At 38.5% G+C, this 25,127-nt stretch overlaps 1 long non-coding RNA gene across 1 annotated transcript in view; it reads left to right on the top strand.

Annotated features, from left to right (window-relative positions):
- The window catches only part of LOC139689555 (uncharacterized), a 28,385-nt gene that overhangs the window by 2,313 nt on the left and 945 nt on the right, over positions 1-25,127 (top strand). Inside the window, exons 2-4 of the long non-coding RNA XR_011701336.1 lie at positions 3,082-3,383; positions 22,342-22,555; positions 24,320-24,618. This is a non-coding gene — a long non-coding RNA (uncharacterized lncRNA). The remainder of the gene's footprint in view (positions 1-3,081; positions 3,384-22,341; positions 22,556-24,319; positions 24,619-25,127) is intronic.

Genomic DNA, 25,127 nt, shown 5'->3' with positions numbered 1-25,127 from the left:
CTAGTCGAAGACGAAATAATGTACCTAGATAATCATATTTATTTAATTACAGCAGAAAAAACTACGTATAGAATATATATAGCCACTGAGTCCTAATATTGAACAAGAGAATACTTTAAATATATACTATATGTCTCCAAATGAGTAAAAATAATTATTTCGAAAAATATAATGTTGATCTTAGAAAACCTTTACCTATAAATAATTGGTCATTTTTCTCCTGGTGGGTGACCAAAATACGAATTAATTTAGGAGTTAAAAATAATACAACGAATCTTAAATGATTATAGTGAATGATTAATCTGGAATTACCTAGTTCTGATACATGAAATTAATTTAGAACCGGGAATCTTTCTCTAAAATCATTTTCCTAAGCTCTGAAATGAAATTGAAGATTTTGTTAAAGATAGCCTCTCAAAGTACATAGTGAATTATCTTTCCTACTGAAGAAATCAAATAATTCAAACAGATTTACATTTATACGATAACTAAGACATATGACTTGTATTTTCAGAGGTATCTCGATCCCTACTTGAGGTGCTTTGTGGAGGGCACTTTGAGTGAGTACGCCGTCCGTCGGACGGGACGTTAAGCCGCGGACCCCTTGGCGCCTTTCGTAAAGAGTAGGCTAATGCCGACGCCGGGTTTCTCTCCACCCTTCATCCTTTCCTGTCCTTCCCCTATGGCGCAAATGACCTTAGCTGTCGGTCGCCTCCCCTCAAAACTACTATATGACTTGTATTGAGCATGCTTAGGTCTTATGGGTAGCGAGAGGCATACAAATTGAAGCGAAAATTCACAAAGAAGAACCCTACGCCTGCAAAACAAAATTCGTCGAAGAAGATAATTAAAATTGCGGTTGACGTATATTGCTTTCAAGAGACAGAGAGCTAAACCGAGTATCACTTTACCCTTTATCTTCCTGAATTCTTGACGTAATAATTACCATAGCTACCCATAGGTACTCTTGTGGAATTTCCAGATGGAAGAGCCCGTTTAAAGACAGGAAACATTCATCTTTCACGCAGGTATTTCAGTGCCTTTCCCCACTTTTTAGCTAAATCCCATAATTTTAGAATTTTTTATATTCCTGTCCTCATTTCCGACCTCACTTTCTCCTCTTCACACTCCCACTTATTCGAATTCTCACTTTTGCTCACTTGTGCGAAAAACCCTTCGAGAAAGAGGAGTTGGGGTTGGCTCAGCCATGGATATTACTTGGCGGTGATTTTCGTTACTTAAGGCGCCCTAATTCCCTTTGTGAGATTCTGCTCAGCATATCGCCCGCTCTACGAGGGCTTTTCTCAACTCAAGGGGAAGATTATCTTGGACTGTTGGCAGTTGGAGGAGTGATTTCACGAGGCAAGTGGTTGAATTCCACTAAGGCATATTTGCATAACATATTCTGGCACATATTTCACTTACATCAAAAGATTTTGATAAGAAAACTTTCATTGAAGAATCTGATAATATGTTATTTTAAGTACGAATTTATATAATATTTAAGAGTTAAAATTCATATCAGAGGTATATTATCCAATTATTATTAGTGTTTTATTAAAATCTCTTAATTTACCTTCAAAAGCTCCACAAAAGATTTTGGCAGGGGATGTTAGATCACTAGTCTTAATGTAGTTGATTGTTAGCGTTGAGAATCATAATATTTTCAGGAAGTTTTAGTGCCATAAATTACATGTCTGAATGGTGTGCCACAAATTGTACATGGGAAGGAGAATTTCTCTCTATCGCTGTTTTATAGTCTATTATCCTTAAATTCTAGCTGTTGTCTAACCTACAAGTGATATGTGAGACTAGAATCTGCTTTGCTTAAGATAAGCTAAAATTATATGTATTCATCCAAAAAATAAAGTTCTACAGGTAATGAATGCTATTACTTCCAGGGGCCCCCATTCCGGGCTATTAAATAATAGTATGTTGCTTTGTGTAGTTACATAGGAATTATATACGAAACGGGCAATTCTTTGCATTTAGTTTGAATTCGTCAATAATACCTCTGTGGCACTCCAAAATGGTCTGGTTCATATTTACTCTGAATTTCCCCTGAACTTCATCATTAAAATTGTATTATTGGAAGAAAGAGATATGAAATTATTACATGTTGTTTAAAATTTAATAGTGAGAAAGTGAGACTTTCAAGCAAAATATGAAAACTACAGAAAATACATTTCACTTGATCCAACAATTGGTAAGTAAACAATTTACCATTAATGGTTTGTGAGTTAGGGATTCTAAACTAAAAATAATAAACTAAAGCTATCTACAAAAAAACACTGAAACCAAAAAAGTAAAAAAAAACACAGTTATCAACCTGAAGGTCTGTTCGAAAAGTAATGGTAGAGTTTACCCAGTACTAAGCCCGACGGCGTGTGAAATTCACATACCAGGGTAAGGATGCCAGTTACATTCCCTGTGCCGGTTATGGTTTCTCAGGAAGATGAGGTACCCAAAAATCACATAGCTTGGGTGGAACTGAGGGTACCCAGAGAGGCTTGCGCGAGAATCGAACCCGAGTCCTCCGGTCAGTAGCCCAATGCTCCACCCCTGGACTACCGCGGGCCAATAAATGCCTACTAATGAAGGATTTTTGTGTATTCTCAGGAAATGCTAGTTAGGAATAATAAAACTTAGTGTTTGAAATAAATATATTTTTCATGTTTAAGTTGTAATCACATATCCAAACTGCACAATATAATGGGGATTATTCATTTTGATCCATTGCAACAATAAAGGTTTACATTCAAATGTAAATATTTCGATGACATAGGCTGTTAAAGGTTTTATCTCCAAAAACAATGATTTGGGTCAAGAGAAACTAAAAAGTTTATAATAATAAAATAGTTCCAGAATTACTAGATACCCTTATATTTTTTAAGAGCATTAAATAATTTTACAAGACAAATTCTAAAATACCTTTAAATGATACCCGATGAATATTTTTGAAAAATAAGATAAGGCATTTGTGATTGACGGTCTAGTGGAAGACCACAGGCAATGCTTAAATATTTCAAACTTATGTTTAACAGTCTAAGCGTAAATATATTTATATTTTCACGCCTCTAGCGCTTTGCCCACCCACCGGAGCCGCTCCGACTATGTCCTCGGTTTCACTTAAGACGGAGCGATTCACGCGCACCACGGCGAGGACTTCTCCTTCGTTTACCCCACTCATCCCGGGACTGATCGCTAGCGGGATTGGTATCACGCTGGTGCCGCAGAGACCCTGGGTCCCGCATGTGCCGTTCCGGGAGCCCTCTACCACTGCGCAGCCTTACTTCGAGGGGGCCATCGAAAGCAACGTGACCGGACGCGTGGGATTCACCTCGTATTTAGATTGCAAAATTGAGATGCAGCAGGAATTGGCAGTGAGTAATGGTGGACAATGCCCGCCGATAAACAATTTACTTTTATTCTTTCCTTCGCCGAGAACCGTCACTTTGATTCGAGTCACGTGACCGTAATTATGCCTATGTTGGCTGGCACACTTTCAATGATCCTGTGTTTCCCACAATCAATGAATACTAAAAAGAATCTAGGGTAAACTTTCAAACTAATTTTTATATAAATGTATTCTATCATCGACGAATAAAAGATGCAGTTTCATTTTTTATGGGATCACGTATAACCTATTTCATTTAAACTAGAATGAACAAATAATGACTTAACTTTTTGGAATATTATTATGTTCATTATAATTTCTTATGAGAGTTTTGGAGACATGGTAGTCCAGAAAAATATCATGATTAATTGTAAAAAGTAGCGTGTAACGAAAATTATGGGTAAATTCAATGGGAAGGTAAGAAAGCTAAATCGTTCTTTCAATGCTATGAATAGCTTTAATACGAGGGTCATCCGGAAAGTAGTACCCGTTCGTGAAATAAAGACACAAAAGTAAATATTAACAAACATAAAAAATTTTATTTGAAAGAGGATACTTTAAACTACTTCTCAACATAATCTCCAAGCAAATTAAGGCATTTGTCATAACGTGTGACAAGTTTCTGTATTCCTGCTGCATAGTCCTTCGCCGCCAGCTCATTAAGATACGCGAGGGACCCATCTTGCACAAATTTTTGCATAATGCAGATGGTGTTTAACAATTTCATGAACAATTGTTCGAGAAACATTGGGAAAATGCTCACAGATGTCATCAATTGTGACGCGCCGATCGTTCCTCACGAATTCGTCAACTGAGCTCACCAGTTGGTCTGTAATGACAGACGGTCTCTCCGAACGCTCATCGTCGTGTGTGTTCCCCCTCCCCATGTTGAAGTTGCGACACCACCGCCGAACAGACGACTCGTCCATTACATTGTCTCCATACACCTCCTTTAATTGGCGATGAATATCACATGGGCGAACGTTTCTTGCATTGAGGAATTTAATCACTGCCCTCACTTCACAACTGGCGGCGTTCTCAATTTTTTTAAACATTGTAAACAATCACAGAAACAACACAAGAAATGCTAGCGTCACGCAACTTGGCTCAGAGAAGGCAGACAAGCCACTGAAGCTATCTGACCTCGTCCAGCGGCTACTCGCGTCGTCAGCACTTCATGCGGCACGAACGGGTACTACTTTCCGGATGACCCTCGTATCTTGATTGTGAATATATGGAATTATTGACAATTATGGCTCGATTTCAGAGTCTGATCAAGTGCCGAATGATAGGTCGTCAGTTATTAAATGGTTCGATAACCAACTAATTTACCTCAAACAATATCACAGTTTTGCTGCAAGAATTAGGTGGGAAATCACTTATCTCGCGAATGGCTGTTTAAGCCATATGGGATATCTTATATTAGAGTTATAATAAAAAATTACTCTCATTTCACTATAAGTATTATTAGGAGCTCATCTAGCATGCATACTCTACTAGTTGAAATTAAAATACTCAAAGGATTTATAAATAGTGGTTAAACTTTAATTTAGTTATTTAATTTTTTATGTAATTATTTCTTATCTATTGGACAATTGTATAATTGAATTGACATGTCTAGTGTGGAATCACCATATGTCAATGACCCAAGTGCTCTTGTATTTTTGTATTTTTTTGGTACTCCCTAGGGTGTCAAATCCATCGCTTGGGTAGGGTAGGGCAGGGGATGATTACCCACTAGTCTACCCTAGATCCAAAACACATTTCCTTCCTTGATCGGTTGGACAAACGTTAAGTTATGACAGAGCTGATGAGTTACACATGTACGTACTTGTATGTAGGTTAAAGTGATGGGCTATCTCTTAGCGACTTTGTACCAACTATGGATCACAAAACACCACATGACTATGTGTTGAGTCACTCATTTGGTTAGTGATCGGAGGGTATGTATTGTGTTTAAATACAAGCGGTGGCTATGACTACGCCCAGCTAAACCTGATATATGTGATTACGTATGCCCAAGAGTTTTGTGAGAAAACATTGGTATGATAGTAAAACGACCTTGTCCCTTTCTCTGAATGCGTAATTTTACATTCCATATGATTTATCAATATGAGCTCCACTCTCAGGTTTCGAGGAAAATGATTTAATCGTGTGTCCATTTTTGAAGAATTTAGGCTACGGATGAGAGCTACATCCTTCTCTGTACATGGTGACGTGAACGTGATTTTGTGATGCTCAGCTCTTCCCATCATGGGACGAATCTTGCAGTAAGCTTGTATGGTATGAGAAGATTTTATGTGTAGTTAATCCGTAAGAAAGGTGGGCAGGTTACAGACTAATGGACGAAAGGAAATAGTACAGAAATTCCTTAATTATATTGAAAGGTTAATTGAATTAAGATCTTCGAAACTCATTAAAATAGACCTCTCCATCAAAATTCTTACGAAAATAGCACTGGAGAAGTGGGAATCGTTTTCTTAGAGGTTTCAATTAGAACTTATCGAAAGGTCATGGTATGATAGGGAATGAAGAAAAAGGAGTAGTGGTTTTAGGGGAGGCGACCGATAGCTGAGGTCATTTGCACCATTAGGGATGGACAGGAAAGGATGAAGCGGAGAAAGAAACCCGGCGTTGGCATAAGCCTACTCTGAACGAAAACCGCCAAGGCCTAACGTCCCACATGACGGAAAGCGCACTCACTCGAAGTGCCCTCCACAGAACACCTTAGGTAGGGATCGGGAAACCACTAAAAATATCTTCCACCTCCGGAAATCGAACCCGGGCCCTCTGAGTGGGAAGCCAGTACGTTAGTCACAGCTCCATTCCGATACCCACAAAGACAAAACAACGTGAGGAAACACAAGATGTATTCTGGCAATATAGCAATACCTCGCACATTTAAAGGCTGTTGTATGCAGCTGTAGTTATAAAAATATACTGTGAAAAAATTATTTTTCTTTAAAATTGTACCAACCACGACAGAGTTGGGCTATGGAGATCTTTTTCATGTTACTTAAATATTTTCATAAGAATTTGTAATCATACAAAAAGATAAAAATTGGAAATGAAAAAACAGACAGGACCAAACATATGGGATAATTTTGCAATTCTCAATGAACTGCACACAAGAAGAGTATACCCAATTGTTTATATTTAATTCAGCATGCCTACATTTATAAGAATAAATTTTAGCCATTAAAATATATATTGTTAAATACGTCTCCATGGATTTTTAAAATCTAATCTATCTAATATAGTCTAATATGGAGTGTAGTGAGTGAACTAAATTTCCTTCATTTCTACCAATAGTTCGGTGGGCACTACGGAAGATTTATTTAAGAATATAATTATTTGCTCGGGTTAAAATGCGACTATGAGAGCTGATCCTTCAAAAAATGGCCAAATGGAGTTGAATTGAAACATACATATACATAGGTATAAAATGCAGGACAACTCCTTTGGTCCTTAATGAGTTTATATGTCGAATGCTGCAAAGAGAGGAAATGGAAGAAACAAGAAGTCAAATGGGTGGTAGTGGCAGTTCAGTTCGATACGTAAGTCACTCCTTTTCGAAAATTAAAAATTATAAAATATCCGGATATTCTACACTAAAAGTATAAGGGCAAAAGACTTTATTAGAGCAACTTGAAATTGTAAAATTAAATATGAATGCTCTTTTAACTAACAATATTTTTATAAACCAATCTCCTCTGCTCAGAATCCCGTTTCCGCTGCAAACAGTGAAGCTTCTTCTCTTCTTTTGAGTCCACCCTTCGCGTATTTCCTACTAATCACTCCCTACCCTCCATTCTCAGTGTGTGTCGAACAACCCTTCCATGATAATGTCCTCCTCAGAATCACTTATACCTCAACCTGCCTCTATCCCTTCCGTGTCCCCTTCCCACTTAACCCTTCTTTATTCTTCTCTGCTTCCTACCGACGGGATACCAGCTACCTGCCTCCGTCCTCTCAAATAATACAGCAGGTGCTTATCTTCATCCCTCTTTTTACATCTCCATTTCCTTAGTTTCCCTGTTACTTTGGGTTCCCCATGTTTCCCCCTTTGTCCCGGCCTACCTTAATTCTCACTCTTTCCTTCCCCTTTCCTCAAACAGGTGTAAATGTATGATGTATCACAAGTTGAATCTTGTCTTGCACCTGAAGATGGTTCCATGGACTGAAACGCGTTGTACGATACAAATCTGTAGGAAAGTGCAAATTTGTTTTTCTCATAATGATAAAATATCATTCATTACTAAGGTAGTGGGGTATTTCGTTTGATATTACAGGTTATGGTATGAACAAACAAAAAAAATGAAGCAAACTTTTCAGGATCTGATTAAAGTTAAGATTTGCTTCAAATATCGATAATAGAATTTTTGTATAAAAACAAAAATACTTTATTTGAATTAATCGAATTGTTCAAAACATTGATCAATATTACGAATGGATTTCAAATCGTATCATTACATGAAGAAATCAAATATCAATATGGTTCAAAGGAGACAATAATTTTAAAAGTATTTCACGAGTTTTATTCATCAGATATCATCATAGGAGGATTGAAAAAAATTAGCCAGGAATATTTTTGTTGGATTCACAGTTAGAACATCCTTGAATTTCGCTAAGAAATAAATAACTCAGCTAGATGCAGGCTTGAATTCAAGTAAGATATATGATATGTGTAAGCTAAAGGAATCAATTTAGGCCGAATTTAATGTCGTAGGTATGCATAAAATTAAAAAGAGATCCATATGTGTGCAACTAACCGATTTATTTCATGTACTCATATGTTATACTACTCTATGTGAGATGATGATCACCAAAACAAGACAGCGCTATTAAAATATACACTATTAAGTAATCAAATATTTGAGATGCTAACAGTCTCATTGTGCAAACATTTCATTAGACATTGCCAAAATGTGAGACTGATTTTTCATATTTACTATCCTTGGTAAAAATTTAAAATAAAAGTTTAAATTGATCTCGTATGCAATATTTACCCTCTCCGTATCACAATGCCTCATGCTTCGCCGAAGATTCTTGCCGGAGAGACTTACCGGTCTCTTGGGGTCCTACATTCGCTGAGACCGTTTAAAACTTTCAAATGTATGCACAGTTCATTAATATAATTACAAATTATACATTTACTTACAAATTCACGACATTACTACACATTCCATGCCATATCTTGATGATACAAGTTAGCTGAAACCAAAAGGAAAAGAATCACGCTTTCTACACATGTTTTTCTTTCAGAATTTTCCAGAGAGGTATGTATGCAGGAGTAAAAGTTTTTGAAATACTTATTTCATTTTAACTTGCCGAGTGAACAAAGGGCATCAGTACCATTCACTCTCGTACGTCCGATTTCACGCCATCCGGAAAACCTTCCTTCAGTTCCAACCCCGAAATTATAACGTCCTTACTCTTGGGCACCAATAAAAATCGAAATTTTTTCCTACAAAATTAGCTCGCTGTAAGCTGATCTGACAGGCAGTGAATCTGAAAGCTACACTTCATTTTACACCGGAACATAGGCATCTATGGGTAGTTTTTGCACGACAATTAGTGTACCATTACTAATCTTTGTCTTTCTTTAATTCGCAATAGATATTTTTCTATGCCGGTAGGTTGTGAGAATAACAACGAGTTTAAACTGATTTAGCAGGTCTAGTTACTGTTAACGATAAGGAATTAGTGAAAAGCAATAGTCCTGGATGACCACACTTGGTTCGAGTTAAATGGAATCGTCACACGTCTATGGCACGCCGTCACAATGCAAACACAAAGGTTTGTACGCAAACAACGTCAAATTAGACCGTATACTTCTTACTGGGGATTCATTTTTATTGCATCACAAAATAATTAAACCAATAATTTGCTTGAAATTCAGGATAAATAAATGGATGGACATTTAACGCTAATTTATAAAATAAATATAAATAAATAAAATATATATATATGTATAATATATATATATATATATGTATAATATATATATATATATATATATATATATATGTTATAATAAATAAATATATGTATATTTGTCTTTTATGGATATATATATACATTCAAACACGAAATCCCGCCAAACGGCGGATAAATACTCATATATACAGAAACAGATATAAGGAAAAGGGATAGGAACACTCATAAAGGACGAACACAATAGAGGTGGGGAAGGCGGAATCGAACGGATCACAAGAGTAAAAATATTTACTTGACCGGGACTCGAACCTCGGATCTTTCCACTAGCCGGGCGGATGCTCTTAACCACTTGAGCTATGATATAAATTATTTTATTCGGTTCAGAATATTACAGAGTTTGTTAGCATTATGCATAATATCAGGTCACAGATTATGGGTACATCATGCTTTTCTTTAGTATAAGTGTATACATGGATACATACATGATACATATACCACATACATATCCACTTGTACATACATACGCACACATGCACATCCACGCGCACATACATAAGCATATGCATACAGACGCATACTCGTGAATTTGAAACATTTAGAAAGAAAAAAAGAAAGGAAGACAAGGTCCACAGATATTAGGAGGGAGATTTTAGCTAGCAATGGAAAATTATGTATTGTAAGAAATTATCAATGGCAGGGTTGAAATTATCGATTCAATCAGTCATTCAGCAAAAAAAAACCCTTCAACGATGGACGAAGTGTGTCCGGCACCGGGTGGCTACCGGACATCACTTCCCAGAGTTCTGATCGTGGCTAGCGTCGCTCCGGTCGCGACTCGACCCCGGGCGACGAGTGCTTCGCCGTTTCCCGGGACGCCTCGTCCAACGGGTCGACGAGCGAGGACGCGGCATTTCGCCACATCCCTCCCCCCCGGCCTCGTCCGAAGAGGAAGAGCCAGCCGTGGTCTCCACGAAGACCGGGTAACTCGGCAGCGTCCCAAAGGGGGCCCTCTTCGAAGGAGCACCGCTGGGGGCCGCCAAGGGGCAGGACGCACCCTCGAGGAGGGTCGGAGTGGCGGACTGGGGCTCATCTGCGGAAGGGTTGTGGTCGGGTAAAATCAGGGGAGATAGTTGCTTGTGGTCCGTATCTTGAGAAGCGCTGGGAAGATCGTCGACACCTTGGCTGTCCTTAATGGGGAAAGAAGATGGGGTATGTGGGATTTTTGACTTTGGGAAACTTGTATGTGGGTCGACTTCCAGGGTCGGTGACGCTTCCTTTACAGTCAATGATAAAGGGATCGAGGCATGAGCTGTTGGGGACGGGAAAACATCGCAATCAGATGCATCCTCCTCACCTGTCACCAGAGGTTCTTGGGGTGTTTGAAACCCGTGATGCAAGGATTGCGTAGCGAGGGCGTCGATAGCGTGAGCGGGGGGAGGGGGGGCGAAAAACCATCCCTCCTCATTTGACGAGCTCACGGAGACGGGGGCTGGAGGTCGTGTGATATTAGGCGAGGTGGTAGGTACGTGAGCCATTTGTAGAACGGTATTCGAGACCAGGAGCTTGGGTTTGTCTGTCCTCTTCTCTTTCGGTTCCCTTTCCTCCGTCGACGATTTTCGCTCCCGCTGACATTTCCCTCCAATTGAAGGGAGATTCGGGGGACCGACGGGAGCAAGCGGAACCGCACCCTCGATGAGTAGAAGCGACCGCGCTCTCTCCTCCACAGCCACTTCGGGCTCGTACATCTCCACGGCGGCGATAGGGTTGGAGGGCATCGTCATTGCCTCCACATAGCTTTTACCTCCCTGGTTCCGAGGGCAGGTCTTCCGCTCGTGGCCTTCTTGGTTACAGCGGGCGCAAGTGCGGCGCTGACCCTCATAGATGATGATGGCCCGGTTGCCGCCGATGTGGAGGTACGAGGGGATATTTCTCTCGACCGTCATCCGCACAACCCTGGTGCCAGTAAGCACCCGCACCATCTTGTCTCCCTCCCACCTGTTCTCCCACGAGCGATGTATTTTACCAAAGCGTTGGAGCTCGCCTGTTATGTCTTCCAATGGGGTCTCCACGGGGAGACAAAGAACCCTGACATTACACGGGCTGCCGGAAGTCTCGTCAATTGTTATTGTCGTCCTCTGGTCACTTAAAGACGGAAACGGTAGTTTCCGCGGAGTATTGTCTAAAATCCTAGTCATTGTAGCTTCGGTTGCCAACTTCAGGAATATCAAATGGCGATTGTATCCAAATTGGATCGCCACTATCTCTTCGGGTGTGAGGCCCAGCGACTCTAACGTGAAGAGGTGGACCTCCAACGGGGTAGGGGGCTTCGCCTCCTCGTCAACTTGCAAGGCGAGCGTGTTTAAGCGGCGCACAGCCATTTGAAGAAATCAAATTCAGCACACTAGCATGAAGAAGGAAAGCGCAACAAAAAAACGGCACTTTAAAGGGAAATAAAACACTCACGAACGCTCCCTCCCCGCCACACGCACCCGGCGGCAGCAAAGAAAAGGAGCCTAAGCTCTACACCAGGAGTCAAGGTCAGTCTTGATCCACTAAACAAAACAAAAGTACGGCCTTCCCGGCGGAAGAAGTCGAGAGTCAAACTGCGCGCTTCTTGATGAACTAGGCGGTCAACCGCCGCTCGAAACAAAACACGATCGGAACCTCGATTTCCGAGAGAGTCCGGCAGTGCCGCTCTCCAAACCCCGGCGACCGAAGCCTCGGACGCCGGCGATCCCGTCCCCAACAGCTCATCCCTCGGCCCCTTTATCATTGACTGTAAAGGAAGCGTCACCGACCCCGGAAGTCGACCCGCATACAAGTTTCCCAAAGTCAAAAATCCCACATACCCCATCTTCTTTCCCCATTAAGGACAGTCAATGTGTCGACGATCTTCCCAGTGCTTCTCAAGATACGGACCACAAGCAACTATCTCCCCTGATTTTTCCCGACCACAACCCTTCCGCAGATGAGCCCCAGTCCGCCACTCCGACCCTCCTCGAGGGTGCGTCCTGCCCCTTGGCGGCCCCCAGCGGTGCTCCTTCGAAGAAGGCCCCCTGTGGAACGCTGCCGAGTTACCCGGTCTTCGTGGAGACCACGGCTGGCTCTTCCTCTTCGGACGAGGCCGGGGGGGAGGGATGTGGAGAAATTCCGCGTCCTCGCTCGTCGACCCGTTGGACGAGGCGTCCCGGGAAACGGCGAAGCACTCGTCGCCCGGGGTCGAGTCGCGACCCGAGCGACGCTAGCCACGATCAGAACTCTGGGAAGTGATGTCCGGTAGCCACCCGGTGCCGGACACACTTCGTCCATCGTTGAAGGGTTTTTTTTTGTTGAATGACTGATTGAATCGATAATTTCAACCCTGCCATTGATAATTTCTTACAATACATAATTTTCCATTGCTAGCTAAAATCTCCCTCCTAATATCTGTGGACCTTGTCTTCCTTTCTATTTTTTCTTTCTAAATGTTAATGGTCAAATTCACGAGTATGCCTCTGTATGCATATGCTTATGTATGTGCGTGTGGATATGCATGTGTGCGTATGTATGTACAAGTGGATATGTATGTAGTATACTATATGTATCATATATGTATCCATGTATACACTTATACTAAAGAAAAACATGATGTACCCATAATCTGTGACCTGATATTATGCATAATGCTAACAAACTCTGTAATATTCTGAACCGAATAAAATAATTTATATCATAGCTCAAGTGGTTAAGAGCATCCGCCCGGCTAGTGGAAAGATCTGAGGTTCGAGTCCCGGTCAAGGAAATATTTTTACTCTTGTGATCCGTTCGATTCCGCCTTCCCCACCTCTATTGTGTTCGTCCTTTATGAGTGTTCCTATCCCTTTTCCTTATATCTGTTTCTGTATATATATATATATATATATATATATATATGTATATATATATATATATTATATTATATATATATTATATATATATATATTATATTATATATATATTATATAATATATATATAATATATATTATATTATATATATATATTATATTATATATATATTATATATATATATATATATATATTTGTCTACTTATTTATACATACCAGAATTATAGAGGGGATTGTTATCTTTGGGGTTCCATTCACAACTCATCGTAAAGTCATGGATAGAATTGTACAATATTCAGACAAAATTAATGCCCGGCTCTCTAATTGTATTTAGAAGCATCAGAAGGATCGCAAATAAATTTACATGTTTTATATGTGCGTAGAAAGTAAAGAACTTTTTTTTTTAATTTTCAGACTAATTTGTGAAGTTTCCCCGTGAAATCAGAATAATTGACGAGGCCGGAGCGCGATGAATTCTAATTCCCTTTCATCTAATTTTCGGACGTGATAAATTAACTTGGGGTTTAAAGATGACGCGTATCTCTGGCGTGTTTCCTGGCGAGAAAATAGAGACTTTTTGGTACAAGCGTATGCAATTATGCGAATATCAGCGAACTTTACGACCGCAAATTGAACTTCACTCGTTTCACTCACTTACACTGAACTAACAGTGCACCGTAGAAAATTCTATTCGAGACCGGTGATTTGCCTGGAAATTAAATTGAAACCTTCTATCTTCTATATTTGAGTTCATAGTCTGACTTCATCTTCAAAGTCAATGAGTGAAATTATGACCAATCTAATTTAGGAAACACAAACATTCATAGGAGAATTCATAATTTAAGGAAAATCGGTAAATGCCATCTTATGGAATGCAAAAGTGTTTTCAGTGATGAACCATCTATGGACAGAAATAATATGCTATAAAACGACACATACCTGCCATTATACCTTGCGGGTTTTGCAAGGAACATACACATTGAAAATTTAACTAAGCATATCAATGTTGACTCAAATAATTTTCGATTATTGAAAAGTATAGAATGAGTCTTGGAAACGCAGCATGCTTTTATATCTCTATAACCAAATTTTGAACCTTCTCATAGTTAAAAGATTTAACTCTGACTGATAATGGTTGGATGTCCATTCACGCATTTTATGGCCAGAGAATTGAAAAAAATGATAAGGCTACATCCATAAGTACCAGCAAGTAACCGCAGCGGTGTGTGGCGGGGAGTGTTAGACCGCTAGCCATGGATGCGCAATCAAAATAATTTCACGTCTACACAAATATCAGCTCGATCATGCGTTCGGAAAAAGGTATTCACGCGAAGCTAGTAACATGCAAGTATATGCAAAAACAGAATTACTCATTACGCAAATTACTCAATGATAGGATACATTAAAATCATGCGGGAACAATGTTATAAAGATGGGTCTATTTAAAACACATGCAGTATATCGAAACTACCAATACTAATTATTATTTTTGCTCCAGCGATCATATGTATTTTATTCTCTCATAGCACGAGGATAAAACGGCATTTTAAATATATCAGTTCTACTATCTATATCCTTGATGTTACATTCATGATCTCATCTACCGTAGTAAGTCTAAGATAAGTAGCGGCCTACAATTTTCACAGTATATTTCACCTATACTTCAATCTATTGTCAACTACTGACTCCCATTCCAACTCTTTCAAAAGTGTAGTTACACTGCTACGTTGTTCATAAAAACCTTTTACAAAATTAGCACCTAACCTAAACTATATTAGTTCCAAAACTAAGCCTACCTAGTGAGGATCCCATAAATTCACATAGTACTCTGGGTGGGGTCGAAGTTGGTCACCAACATTTTAATTTTGTGTAACTGATTAATATGCAGATGTTACAGAAAAAACCTAAAAAAATTTAGTTCAAGTTATTTATGCATGAATGTATCAAGTAATATAATCTCAATGGCATACACATTTAGTAGTTGCGAATTTAACGTTTCGGTGGTGAAAAAATACCTAACCCAAATGATGTCCGCGGATTATTGGGTTCTTGGATTGAACGATTTTTCATTTGCTGTGTGCGATTGTACCGTAAAATGAATATTATATACAGGAAATAATATTTTTGTGTTTCACGAACATTGCATTTGTGTAAGCGTCATTTCGCTTATATCAAACTTCCTTGTAGGAAATAGCAAGGAGAGCATTGCTGTACATTTTCTGGGTGAATTTAAGATGAAATCCTTTTTTTTGCGAAAAACATATCAATATAAAAGCTTTCGAAAAAAATTAACGCACAAAAATCAAAAAATTCAATATCAAGTAAAAATTTAAGCAATATTATTGAACCTTTAGGTGCACTTATTTTAGTTAGATTGTACATTACAATGAGATGACACTTGGGTTTTCGGGTATCTCCAGTACTATTCCATAGGGCTGACAAATGGCTTCGCTGGGGTTACTGCCATCATTTTCTTGGTTGAACTTCTTATCACTTTGGACTTCAATATGCTAAATGTCACTGCAGTGAACACAAAGTCCAGCTAGAGGAAACATAGCGGGAGATACCCGAAAACCCTAGTGCCATATGTGCTGAAGCTTTTTACATACAAAAATTAGACGTTTCAATGAAAAACCGTGTGATAAATTAGCAATTAGCATGATAGCCATTATCTTTATTTATTGGTGTCCTAGTATTAATAATTGTAAATAAAAACACTTCAGAGATTTGTAAAGTGTTCCCACCTGGTCTAGTTTTCCCCCTCCTATTTTCACGTTTAACTAGGGCTTTCTTATTCTCAAAAAACGTACTACCTTGATCAAAAATTTCCCGGAATTTATTCAGAAAATTAAAAATACAAGTTTATTCATCTAAATCTATATTGTCCCCTTCAAAGTAATCCCCATCGACTGCAACACACTTATGCCAGCGCTTGAACCAATCCTCGAAACATTTTTTATATTCGGTGTTCGGTATGTCCATCAGTGCTTCCTGCGATTTTTCCATTACTTCCTCTCGGCTGCTAAAACGCGTTCCCCGTAATGGTTTTTTAACTCGATTGAACAGAAAGAAGTCACAGGGAGCCAAATCAGGTGAATTCGGTGGCTGTTGGATGGTATTTGTTGCATTTTTCGTCAAAAAATTACGAATAATGATAGCACTGTGCGACGGTGCGTTATCATGGTGCAAAATCCACGAGTTTTCTGCCCACATTTCTGGTCTCTTTCGGCGAATTGCTTCACGCAAACGTCTCATAACGCCCAAATAATACTCTTTGTTTACTGTCTGGCCTTCTGGCAAAAATTCATGATGCACTACACCGTTGTAATCCATGAAAACCGTCAGCATTGCCTTCTTTTTTGACTGAAAACGACGTGGTTTTTTTGGTCTCGGCTCATTTGGTGAACGCCATTCACTTGCCTGATGTCTGGATTGCGTGTCGTACTCATAAACCCACGTCTCGTCTCCAGTAATGATCCTTTTGATGAATGTGGGATCGGATTCAGCCTCGCAAATCATGTCTTTTGCGACGTCAACACGGTCTCTTTTTTGCATGAAATTGAGGTCTTTTGCTGCTACACGACGGAAACCCAAATCATTAACCACAATGTCTTGGGCGGATCCATAGGCAATGTTCAAGTCCTCCGCTATTTCTCTGATGGTTAATTTGCGGTTATTGACCAACATTTCTTTTACTTTATCAATTTTTTCACCGACTTTCGATGTCGATGGTCTGCCACTGCGTTCATCATCTTCGATTGACTCACGACCACTTCTGAACCGCTCGTGCCACTGGTAAACGACCGTTTTTTTTAGAGAATCGTTGCCGAAACACTTTTCCAACATTTCCAACGTCCGTGCGCCACTAAATCCGTTTTTTACGCAAAATTTAATACAAGTTCGTTGTTGCAAATTTAAATCCATTTCTGCAATTGTAAAAAATCGCCAACACACACAGAGATAGATGTACTCTTGGCTACGTAACTTTTGCAAATGTCAAGTTATGACACTAAGATTTAAAGGGAATATCAACAACAGATGTACCAATTTAACAAAAAAAACAGAACTCAAATCGGAACGATGGGAGCGGCACACGGTGGTTATTCCGGGAACTTTTTGATCAAGGTAGTATAACCTTTGTTTGTAATTTACATTTACTCACCTCCCATATCTATCGCACCTATCTTCAATGCACTCAGCAGAGATTGCAAGCCATTGGCGGACTGAAAAATCATGGTTTCAACATCCGCGAATCTAACCGATTTTATGAATTCCCCAGCGATTTTAATTCCTACTTTAAGTACATCCATTACCTATTTTATCACTTCCTCCACATATAAGTTGAAAAGCAGAGGTTTGATAGTGGACACTGCTGCCTCAATCCTCTTCCTGACACTGCCCAGTCGGACTTATCATCCTCCACTCGCACCTGCGCAGTCTGAGACATCCTGTAGTCTCTTACCCCGGCTGTCTACTTCTAATTTCTGCATAATACGTTCATTAATTCTACGCAATTCGCTCTATCAAAAGCTTTCTCAAAATCCATGAAACGGACAAATACATGCTGATTAAATGCTATGCACCTCTCCATTAAAGATCTCATTACTGCAATGGTATCATAGGCCCAAACGGATCACCCTCTAAGTAATCATTTCACCGGCTATTCATCCTCTTATTAACGATTATGAGAGACACTATAGTTGCGGGTGAAATCTAGTTTGTTTACCTATATTCTATTCATTTTCTGCATTTTTCCTCTTTGGTGTAGGAACTGAAACTGATCTGTCGATGTGTTTCGGCCAAATCCCTTCCTCATATACAAGTATGCTAAAAAAATAGTCCATAAAACTTTAACTCCCACCTTTCCTAAGCTTTTCAGTTGGTCCACAGGAATATTGTCCACCCCCATGGACTTATTTGATTTCAATTTCCTTAGTGACCTTTACATATCGGTATGGAGTAAGCCTGGAACTACGATAGTGAGCTATCCTCATCTAAGAGAGCCGTCAAGAAGTAACTTACGCTTCGGTCTTACATGGTGGTGGGTAGGGCTAGAGCCAACATCTTGGTATCTAAACGTCCTTACACTCACTAGACATCCTTCTGTGGTAGTGTGCTGACTGCGGTTATTCTATTTTGCTCACTGCAGTCTTTTAAAATGTGCGCCGTAATACAAAATTCCACGAGTTGTCAGCGTGGGGCTGTCCAGAAAGTACTTACGTCTTGATATAAAAAAATATGAACCTAGAGAAAAAACAAAGTTTTATGATTGAAATTTGAAAAGCCCACATCTAAACTATTTTTCTACATATTCACAATTTAAATCGAAACATTTATCAGAACAATACACAATGTTTTCAATTCCGTCTCTGAAGAAATCTGCCGCCTTATATTTTAACCATTTGTTTACACTAACATGCAATTCTGCGTCACTGTCAAAGCGCTGTCTTCGTAAAATTTAGGGAAAATGTAGTAAGAGGTCCGCAATCGTATGTCGGCGATTTTCGCGTCAGTCAAATTTTTTTTTGATTTTCACTGTCTGTCAAATGATTAGGCCGACCACTACGGACCTCGTCGTGAACATTGGTACGGTCATTTTAAACTGAATGCACCACTGGCTCACGGTGCCTTCCCTCATTAATCCGTCTCAGTACACTTCACAAAGTTGCCTATGAATTTCAATTGGCTTGTTGTTTTTAACAGGCAAACCTTAATCACAGGTCGCACAGATAGCCCTACCCACCGCATGCTCATTGTCCCTCTCAGAAAACCACAATACGACGAAGAGTTTAAACACGCAGCCGTAGTAAATGGGTACGATCATAATATAATAGATAAACTGGTCACCAACGGTAAGAAAAATCTTGCAAATAAATACACCACGCAAAAAAAATTGAACAACTCCCCAAAGGATAAATTCTATTCCATTCCGCTGAAACCCAAACTTACGAAAGACCTTCAAAATATCTTCAACACAGTACACAGTAATATCAGTGTCAAAATCCCAAACACCCTTCAAAACTTACTATGTAATCTCAAAAACAATACCCCCTCCTACTAAAAACCCGAATCTATTGGGTTAAATGCATAATACACATCATACATTAGACAGATAACACGGAATGCCAATATTTAGTTTCAAGGAACACTTGAATTACTATAAAAACGATCGTTTTGAAACGTCGGCCGTCGCTGAATACATTTTCGAAACTTCCTATTCTAATACTCTCAAAGATGTATCGCTAATTAGTCTCATTCAAAATTTTAAACTCTACGCCCCCGGGAGCTTACACTTACACAGACAACATCATGAACAACGAACCAGGGATTATCGACACTCTCTTATCTAACTTGGGTCCTGAGTTTAAAAGTACGCAGACTACAAAGTACAATAGAAAACACTTTTTCCCCACTTTCTCTACCTTCCCCACTCTCAGTCTTGCCTCCACCCAAACCCAAAACGCCGGTCCCCTGCTACCTTCCCCAACTCCTCCCATTTGAAATATAGTACTTCGCTTCTGTTGTCTTCGTCGTTGTCAAAATTTCCCACTCCAGTTGATGATCACCTGGTTATAAATGCAATAATATAAAGTATAAATTATAGTTATATTCATTATATTTACGGAATGGAAAACTTGTTTAGAATTTAATATTGTTCCTGAGTATTAATTTGATATTAAGGCTTCAATTATATTCCACACGATTACCTTCTAAAAGGAAGAGATATCGTTAATTATGCCTTGTGAGGAAGATACTTATTGTGTAATTGCAGCTTGTACATTAATGCAAAGTCATAGATAAATGAATATTCCATAAATATTTGCTAGTTTTAAACTAAAACAATATTTTTCAGATGAAAAAAGGAATAGGATAACAATTTCATATTTCTTGCGTGTTGGTGCAAACATTTCGGCGGTTTCAAATATTGAGATCAAATCATATTGCTCCTTAATACTTGATTTATTATAAAATATTTTCACAGAATAAGTAAAAATAAACTTACTAAATGTTGTGACAACGCTACGCTACACGTAGAGACATTTTTGTACAGATCTGATACTGTAGTCTTCTTGAAATACTCCGTATCCGTATGAATCAATTTTCTTTCCTTCTTAAATAAATCTCTTAGATTCAGAAGTTCTTCTCGAAAATTTGTCTTAAATAACTGTTCGGATTTCATTTTAATTTCATTTAGTACCCTGCAAACCACTGCCAAGGTGTGTGGCAGGGGGGTTGTTACAAACCAGACTACCCTTGATGAAAACACCTTTCCCTCCAAGTGCGGTCGGGCAAACGTTATTTTATTCTGATTCCTTAATGTTCGTGGGAAAAATGACATTTTAAATCAATCTGTTCTGCATTTAGTCTCTTTATTTTATTTAAATGATCTCCTCTACGGTAGTACTAATGGGCTAATAAAGTATTTTCAACGTAATTGATAAAGAGGAGTATTGGTGCCTCCATCGTCGACCTTCAGCCGGCGATCAAATCCTCTAGGAGCCTTCTGAACCGTTCTGGTGTTCATTACACGTCTGAGACCGCCAGTTGTTTAGCAGGTAGGATATTTGAGCACTGCATGGCTTTTTTAGGAAAGTGTAAATCAGTGTGTGGGTATTTTTTTTAGTGGTATCCAGATTCCTACTTGAGGTGCTTTGTATTTAAAACTTTCAGTGAGTACGCCGTCCGTCAGATGGGACGTTAAACTGCGTACCCATCGGCGCCTTTCGTTAAGAGTAGGCTAATGCGGACGTCGGGTTTCTCTCCACCCTTTGCCAAATTTACTTACAAATAGCAGCATATAATTGCTCCCATGCGTGGAAATGTATTTCAGCCGTAAGAGAATAAAATAAAATAGGAGGACCGGTCAGGAAGAGCGGTTACGGTGGAATCTATTTACTCCTTCAAGCCCTATCCAACTACTAATCAGATAGCATGTTGAAGGCGTGATTGTTGTGACAATATAGCGATGCAGCGCCTAATAGTAGCACAGGGTCAATGAAAGACAATACTATGTTAATGTAAATAGGAGTTGGGACATAGACTAGACATAAGTTATAGCCCTAAATATTTATACAATTCTTGAATTAAGAACGGAAACAATTAGTCCTTTTACAACAAGCCTTCGGAAACTTCATGCATGTATGCGATATTCTTTTAGTAATTTTTCGTGGAAGGGTCATAAAAGGTAAGTTGGAAAAGTCACATCTCGCATTTTATCGTAAAAAATAAGAGGGAAAAACTATAAATCATAATATAACTAACTATAATCTACAAGAAATATGTTAGGAGTTGCAAATTAAACTTGAGCTTGTACGTAATAAATACGTCAAACATTAAGTTGTTCAACATATATGTAATTAGATGAAAGATCAATAGAGCCGGGGAATAGAACTGGGGAAAATGGTTCCAGCGAAACTTTACTTACCGTCGTTTTTACCCTAAAATATTTTAAATAAAATTCGTAAAATATGTTTCCGTGTTCTGAAATAATTCCAATCCAAAAAACAAATAATAAAATATCTTTAGTTCAACTCGTGGAAACACAAAAACGGTAGGTATTCGCCTAGGATAATTTTATTGTTTACTTACTTTTTTTAATGCAGCTCCGGAGAGACCACGAGCAAAACAATCTATTAGCAAAACAAGTCTAAAATTCGCTTCATACACAGCAAGAGATTCAATCCCATTGATCAAAAAAATTAAGGCTTCCCTAAATTTGCATTCCGTGTTTTTTAGCATTATCATGCAAGAACACCATATCGCCGCGCATGTTAATGTCCGGTACTGGATTTGAAAATCCTATGCAGCATTGATTGCCCACACGAATCCACGCAGGATTTCCATGGTGCAATTAAAAATGAATGCAAATACATGTCCTTATCAGTTGGGTGGGAAATCCTCCCCGGAAATGCCCACCGCATAATAAAAAATGCATTTCTATTCCTCGGCATACGGCGCTTCATGGCCTTTTGCAATCCCGCATTGCGGGCCTCGGGAGGGTGTTGGGTATACCGCCGGACCTCTAAACGCCCCAACAAATCTACATATATTCCAATCTCCCCATACTACTAATATAAGTTTATCTTACTTCATTAGTTTGTAACATTTTATCTCTTTTTTCCATTTGAATGGTTATTAGGTGACGTGGCTCCATCGGAAGGAAGACTCAATCCAACTGCTGACGGTTGGCCGTCACCCTTATAGCAGTGACTCACGTTTCTCGCTCTCCCACAAGGACCCCAACAACTGGCGGTTGCGGATACTGCCCGTGATGAAGAACGACGAAGGTTTATACGAGTGTCAGATAGCCACTCACCCGATCAAAGTTAGGAAAGTTTTCCTCCAGGTTACTGGTGAGTTGCATAATTATAATAAAAAAAAACCAAAATATTGTATATCATTCATCGGTTTGAAATATATATTTGTAAAAATTACCGAAATAACTCATCGCATTATTGTGTACTGTATGAATATAATTGGTTATGGAAGAAAAATATTGGTCATGGTCAAAAATGTTAAATTTCAAGAATTAATATCAAAGGAAAGATATAGGAGTGATTGTCAATTGCCTTTGATGTTAAATTCAATTCTGAAATTCACTAACGTCAGTGAACGCAATAATTGATCTTGGATACACTATTATACTAATTTCCATGTAAACGAGGTGGTCCTTATATACGCATTAAATAGAGCCAAACAAGAATGTAGATTTTAAATTTAAGCAGTCCTGGTAGTTCCATGGCGATTATTTATTAAAGAGATGTAAGTATATATGAAAATACAATTTATTTATGTATAAATAGATTGGTTAGCACTTCCGACGTTCAGTGGCTCCCTCATAAGAATCTCAAAATATTCTAGCGGTACACTATTTCATGGTGAATGTTTCTTGCCACTGATCTACGCGTCTGTGTAAATGAATGACATTAGGGTAAAAAAAAGTTAATTTACAATATTACATAATTGATGATTTGCACGTTAGTAATGAAAAAATAGTTTGTATAAGATAGAAATGTCTTGGATAAAAATTATAAGTTGTATACCTTACACGGTAATAACTACAGAGTCAAAGTTTAAGAAATTAGACCCATCAACATAAGTTAAATCTTTTCTAGTAGGTAAAAAACGTCAATTCTTGCATTTTCTTTTTTAAAGAAATAATGTCAGTTGGTTTTATTATTTGCTAAAAATACCGGTAATCCTAAGTTGATTCTGAAAATTTAGTACAACGGTAATTATAATTACTTCGTATTACATAATGGTTTTCTAGGAAATGGGAGAGTTTGAAAATAGAAGAAAAAGGAGTAGGTTAGGCGCGATGTATAGAATTGTTAAAAAGGACGAAGCGTGGGAATATTTATGGCAAGGGATAGAAAGGCCTAACTTTAAGGGAAAAAACGACCATAGCTTCAAAATAAAAATAAGGACTCAAAAAATAAATAAGAAAAAATTCCCTTTTTTGAATAGAACCATAACTGATTGGAACCAGCTGCCTGGAGGTTTGTTTGAGGCCTTTCCATCCAATTTTAGAAGTTTAAAGTTGAAATGTAAAGCAGCCACTGGGTAATAAACTTCATTGTAGATATGAAAATATTGTTTTTAAGTGATGTGGACGGCATTTTGTATGTGATGTGGAAATTTGTTTGTATGTGATGTGGAAGTGCCATTGTATGTAAAAATATTTTGTCTCTGATTTGTTTTTATATGTGTCCGTATCTAATTTTCGTTGTAGGAGATAATTGTGACCAATCTTGACCGTTTTCACCAGGAAAATCGCCAAATTGTGACGTAATTGTGTAAATAAATAAATATAAAGAAATAAAACATATGACTACTATTCAAATTATCTGAATTTATGGGACATTCCAGAGTCCTGTCGTATGAGTTTTCATCTTATTCTTATAGTTATGGGAATATAAATATTTATAGGGAAAATTTCACATGGAGGAATCTGGAAAAAAACCAGTTCCTCATCAAAAGAAAACGCTGTTCTGTCTCGTAAGGAAAAATAAGCAATTTTCTAAAGTCAAAAACTCCCCGGGACTGCTATAAAAGACGGCTTCCATTAAGAGAGTGGGTACTACATTCTGGATTTTCTCTTGTTTTTCTTCCGTGAGCACCCGAGTTGAAGATAGTGGACGAGGATTGCAACGAGTTGCTGGAGAGGCATTACAAAGCCGGAGCAAAGTGAAACTGACGTGTCTCGCGACTCAGCTGGAGGAGGAAGACGGATTGGCGAAGCGGAAGGGGCTTCCGAGGCGGACGGCCGGAGATGGCGAGAGGGTTGGGGGGAACAGGGTGGGGATGACCCCGCTTTCAACTCCACGCCACCCCATCGCGATGGAGTTGTCAGCAGAGTCCTTTGGAGCCACGGCGACTCGACTATCTCACGCAACACGACGGAGAAGACGCTAAGGTCAACGGATTATGTTCTCCTTCTTTTACTCTTCGCCATACCACTATCACGTTAGTGAGGATCCACTCTTTCCCAGGGAGCAATGAAACTACATTTGGCATTAGTGGATTTGGCTTGATCATATTTATGAAATTTATATTTTTCAAATACTTCAAGATATGATTAAAGAAAGAGATTTGATAAAAAACGAAAAAATCAATCCATCACATGCTACTGCTGTTTTACCTAGCAGTAATTATCAAACGAATTATTTGACGGAAAATAATCTTCTTTGCGTGTAATATACCAGATCTGTTTATTTCTCTATTATTAAGTTTTACGATAACCGTCGAATATGCCTATAGACTATGCCTGTGCACTACTGGGAATTATATATTTATATAAATATATATATATATATAAACATATATAAATATATATATATATATATATATATATATATATATATATATATATATATATATATATATATATATATATATATATATATATATATATATATATATATA

Source organism: Hetaerina americana, unplaced genomic scaffold (assembly GCF_022747635.1).
Source record: "Hetaerina americana unplaced genomic scaffold, ioHetAmer1.1.p SCAF_240, whole genome shotgun sequence".
NCBI classification, from domain to species: Eukaryota; Metazoa; Arthropoda; class Insecta; order Odonata; family Calopterygidae; genus Hetaerina; species Hetaerina americana.
This window is presented reverse-complemented; position numbering and strand designations above follow the sequence as displayed.